Source organism: Gigantopelta aegis, chromosome 9 (assembly GCF_016097555.1).
Source record: "Gigantopelta aegis isolate Gae_Host chromosome 9, Gae_host_genome, whole genome shotgun sequence".
NCBI classification, from domain to species: domain Eukaryota; kingdom Metazoa; phylum Mollusca; class Gastropoda; order Neomphalida; family Peltospiridae; genus Gigantopelta; species Gigantopelta aegis.
Window position 1 is genome coordinate 10,716,719 of NC_054707.1, and position 6,006 is coordinate 10,722,724.

The following is a 6,006-nucleotide window of genomic DNA, read 5'->3' on the forward strand; positions in this document are numbered from 1 at the left end:
ATTCTGCAAGTAAGGTTTTGATTGGTGGACATGAGCTCCAACTGGCTGTCTTTAGATCCACATGTAATAGTGGAGCTAATTTTAATTAGATTGCTGGTCTGACACACGACACTAACGATCGCCGATAGTAGGTGGTTACAAGTGCCTTTTTTTTTTTTCTTACCCCAGAAACCATTTGGTAATGTCAGGGTTGGGGACCTTGAAGTCATTACTTACAGTATGAGTCTATAATATAATTACATATAGGCCTATATGTCAGGGATCTATCCAGACATTCTCTGGTACCCAAAAAGGTCCCCCTCCCAAAAGAAACGGGCATTGAAAATTCCCAATGGGACCCAGGTGAAAAATCCTGGACAAATCCGTGCATGTACATATATAAATATGTATGTATAGAGGTTATTCTCAACAAGGGAAGCAAAATGATGTGACGTGAATAACCTCTATTAAAAATAACCAATATACAATACCTTTACATTACAGGTTTCATATGGGCAAATAAAAAATAAGAGAGAAAATTACAGTCAAGAAAGATAAAAACAATTTTTAAATAAAGAGTAAAGAAGTCAGATTTCCAAACTATAACCATTAGTTTCGAAGAAAATTTGCCAAGGTCTCCAAACTTCTTGGTTACAAGCCAAAGGTGAAGACATCTCATTGGACAAAAATATAGTTTTGTTCGGACTTACAAATCAAAAATACAGATTTATTAATTGTTTAATTATTAATGTAAAATATTACATTTATAGAATGAAAATTCAGAAGTCCGGACTAAATGTTGAGGCACTTCAAAATATAATAAAAGATAAACTGCAAATTGAAAAATATATATTGTATAAAAAATGTCAGTGAAGTGAATTTGAAGAAGTTACAAGTGCCTCTTAATAGGGTGTATACTACCAAATCAAATCCCATAGACAACAATAGTAACATATGCGGCTAAAACTCCTACCTGCAACGTATCAACCGACATAAACGCCACGGATATAAATACTACCACCCCTTACACTTAAAGTGAATCAGAAAAAAATGGGGGTCAAGCTGCTCGTTTCTGAGATAACGGGTAGCGTCTATGACTACCCTAGTTTCGCACAAAATTTGAGTACTTTTTTTTACAGGTACCCCATACATGTTTCAAGCACAAGGCTACTTGACACATTGGTACTAGATGAAATAAAATTGCACATTTATTTTACCCAGATGAAACTATTATTTTTTACAACCAACACACTCACATTTATAACCAATCACAGGACTTGTGTTCACTTCTCTATCAAAAGTTCGGTGCACCTCGAACTTTGACCCAGCCGGAAGTTATTTGGTATAGTACTACCTTAACAATCCCAGAAATAACTACTGAACACTCAGAAGTGGTCAGACTAAGCTCACGGCTAAAGCTGATGTCAAATGGCAGGCATGTGGAACTGATAGCCACAAGAAAGAAGTTTGTTTTATTTAACGCCGCCGCTAGAGCACATTGATTTTTTATCTTATCATCGGCTATTGGACGTCAAACATGTGGTCATTCTGCCACTGTTTTTCAGAGGAAACCCACTGTTGCCACATAGGCTACTCTTTTACAACAGGCAGCAAGGGATCTTTTATTTGCGCTTCCCACAGGCAGGATAGCACAAACCATGGCCTTTGTTGAACCAGTTATGGATCACTGGTCGGTGCAAGTGGTTTACACCTACCCATTAAGCCTTGCGAAGTACTCACTCAGGGTTTGGAGTCGGTATCTGGATTAAAAATCCCATGCCTCGACTGGGATCCGAACCCAGTACCTACCAGCCTGTAGACCGATGGCCTGCCACAACGCCACCGAGGTCGGTGATAGCCACAAGAGACAAGTGGTTGGAGAAAAAAGGACTGGAATGTGGAAGTGGACAGCGAAGGATGTTGAAAGATAGGAGCTTCCAGCTCGGGAAGAAATGAGATGGAAGTTCAAGGAGAGAAAGGAAAGGAAAGGGGAGTGGATTAAAAATAATAAATTGGAATATTACTGTCAAGGGAACATCATTGACATTCTGTGTACCGGGGGTAAATTAAAAGTGAAAGCATAATGTCCTTAACAACATATTGGCAGGTCAGATAATTTTTGTCCTGAAGAATCTTTTTTGTCATGGTCACAGGGGGTGGTGAAGGGGAGGAGGTGATGGCATTGGTATGCACATCCTCTTCCTCCCCGTTTTATTTTGTGAATACTTTTATGAAATTAAAAATGCCCTCAAAATATTGGATCTCAATCACAAGCACTATTTCATCATGAATATGTTGGACATAGGGGAGAAGTCTTAATGAATATCACTACGACCTTTAATTTTTTTTTTTTTATCGTCATTCTAGTTATTTTATTCTAGGTGTAGCTAAAGCACAAGTTTTACACTGAAAATCATACTGGTTCTGCATAAACAGGGTGTATGTTTACACTTTAATCTGGTTCTACTCTCAGTCGTACATTGGGCCCCCTTTTCCAGCCAATGCTCCACATTATAACACATGCAGTGGTACTGGTATGTTGGGCATCCTGTCGGTGGTATAGTACATAAAAAAGATCTTCGCCAAAGAAAAAGGGGGGAAAAAAAGAAAGAAAGAGTAGCCAATGGCATCTTGTTAACAGGTTTCCTCTATGTGGTCCTTAACCATGTTTGATGCCATATATCTGTAAATAAAAATATGTTGAGTGCATCGTTGATTAAAACATTTCTTTATTTCATTACTCTTACCTTTCCACCCTGCCCCATATGATATAGGAATAGAAAGTGTATCAACGATAATGTAAAACATGAAGAACTGGTAGTAGTATATTGAATGAACCCCAGCATGAACAAATCCATGATAAATATGGCAGGTACTGCACATTCAAAGTATTCTGGCAAATATATACAAAAGGAACAACAGAGATATTTAAGTATCCGTATTTTAGTTTATGTTTTAATATGAAAAGACAAACAACCATGAGATAATAGAACATTTTATAACTGTTCCACAGTATTTCAGTTCTTTTTTGTGATGGCACAAGATCTGTAAACCACTGGGAACCAACAACATGTTCAGTGATGACTGGTGCGGAGATACAAACTGCTGAACACTGATGAGATGTTCCGATATTCTCCACGACTACTGCCACAGCAAGCTGAAATAAAAATAAACAATTTATTCCCATAATGTCTGTGTAGGCCAATACAGTAACACGTAGGGCTAGCTGTGCGACTTGCCAAATTGGTCAATTTTTTTTTAATTTGGTGAAAAAAAGTCAAGTAATAACTGGTATTTTGTTGGAAAATACCTGTGAGTTTTGCATCTTTAAAAATAATTTGGTGAAACATTTTGCTCACTCAGAGGTAGCCCTGCAAACGTTTATATTTTTGGCTGATCTATCGCTTGCTGGGTTATGAAAACTTATAGCCCAATTTCCGGTCTTATTTTATTTTTTTGTGTTGAGGACAAATGTAGATGTATCAAATTACATATGCACTTATTCATAGTAATTCCCATGATAGATTTACAACACGTTCAAAACCATGCAAAGTGCAGCGATGTAGTTAGCGTCAACAAATTCAGTATCTGCTTAGTGTGACAGTGTTTGAAAAACTCACCTAAAAATGGATAAACCTGGCATTCCTTCATCGGCACCTTTCTGAAATCCTAAAATGACAAATAATTTTTAACATTAACATACATCAATTTTGAATTATTCAGCTACTGATGTTAAAATGGATTTTTATTATCAATACTAAACAACTTTCTTCTTGTAGCATTTACATTGGTCATCAACATGTAACTTTCTTTTTTTTGTAAGTTAAATGTCACCACAGAAGTTGAAAATTATCCATGCTAATGCTCTGAGTTGTTAAACTGTAAAAGTCTTAATGTATTTTACACATACTGACTGTGCGTTAAGAACTGCATATTTTCAGTGTGACAGGAGAAAAGGATTTACTACAGTGGGGGTTTGTTTGTGTACTCTCCCCCCCCCCCCCCACCCCCGTCCAATAGTCTTGGCCATGTCAATGCATTTATTGGTCTATAATCCAGTGTTCTTGCCACCAGTCTGTTATGGGGGAGGGGGACTGTGCCACTTTTCACAATCTGTCGCCCCACTTTATTTTCCACATCCAGCCTTCTAAGTAGAGACCGCACCGGAAGACTGGTAGCGCCACTCACATCTGTTACACCATTGCCAAATGCAAGGTTTGAAAAGCACATGTTAGTTAACGTCTATAAAACATTTATTGTTTAATATTGGAAGAATACCAGTACTTGTAATAGGTATAAAATACATTGATAAAACTTTATAACAAATATAGAACTCATGTTACTTGCCACTTTATGTTTTATTCAGTGGCAAAGTGAAAAAGTAGCGATACCGCATTTAATCAATGAAAAATAGTGTTGTTGTCGTTATTGCAAGTATTTATTTTTGTGAGGTAATTATATTTAATTTATTACTCTTGCAGTACATGACAAAATTTAGATGTTTTAATTTATTGTATAACTGTGATCGCCCGTGAACAACATCTTCCTGTTTGTGTGTTTACTACAATCCAAGATGGCGGATATTTGTTTACATTTTCAATGATTTGTTTACATTTTCAATGATTTGTTATTATGAATACATTTATTGTGGCCCTGACACATCTGTTGTTAGGGAATCACATAAAATTAATCCCTATAACCATATCTTTATAATTAACGGATGTAGGACAAAATGTCACTGGAAAAAATGTCAAGTCAAAATATTAACTATTAAAGTGGAAGGAAAGAAGGAAGGAAATGTTTTATTTAACGACGCACTCAACACATTTTATTTACAGTTATATGGCGTCAGACATATGGTTAAGAACCACACAGATATTGTGAGAGGAAACCCGCTGTTGCCACTTCATGGGCTACTCTTTTTGATTAGCAGCAAGGGATCTTTTATATATGCACCATCCCAGAGACAGGATAGTACACACCACAGCCTTTGTTACATCAGTTGTGGAGCACTGGCTGTAATCTATTAAAGTGGTACCCAGGTAAAAATGTCAACTTTGACTATATACTTAATGTGTAAAAACACTTTTAAAAATCCTAACTACATGAATTCTACAACTTTTCGTTTCACCAATTAAACCACTGTTTGCACACCTTTGACAACGACAGCACTAAATGTGTATATAATTGTCTCAATAACACAGCATGGGTGATGTAATTTTGTTTTTTAATGCCACTAACTTATTTTTTTAAAAACAAAGACAGGCTAGCTAATAAGCCATACAACCAACAATGAAGCATTCTCTAATTATTTCAAATTTTGTAATTATAACGAAACTCAATTTCCCAAAACCTAACATACATCTGTTATCTCTCTTGCTCTGTCCTTTTCCTCTCCCTCCTCTCTCACTGTCTTTGTCTCATTTCTCTCTTCTCTCTATCTCTCATATAACACACACACAAGTTGACATTTTGACAGAGATACAACATTAATGGTACACATCGTGTCCTCTTACATATTGACCATTGACCTGTATATCACTTTTTCCATGGCCGATTGATGCTCTTTACTCTGTACAATTGAATGCTGTGATAATGCGGGTAAGAATGAGGAGTTACCGACTGCTACATGTAGCACATGACGATGATGGTAATGTTCATTTGTAATGCACAAATGAGTTTTATTACATTCCACATGTTGTATGATATATGCTTATGCAACAAAAATGGCCATTTTCTTATGTTAAACCCTTTTTGGGGGTGGATGGGTATTATAATGACCAATTAGTCGATTATACTGATTATATTAATGGTATTGAAGGTATTTTATTTGAAAATAATGAATACATTCCTAAAATTTTGAGTGCCAAACTTTTTGGGTTTTTATTTTTGTTTGCAAAACGGAGTTACCTACCCTGATTACAAAATTTTAATTGTGGGGGTCAGGGCTAATTGAATTATTATATATTTAAAAAAATTCTTTTAAAGGTATTTCTTCAGTATAACAAACAATCAATATCATTCTTG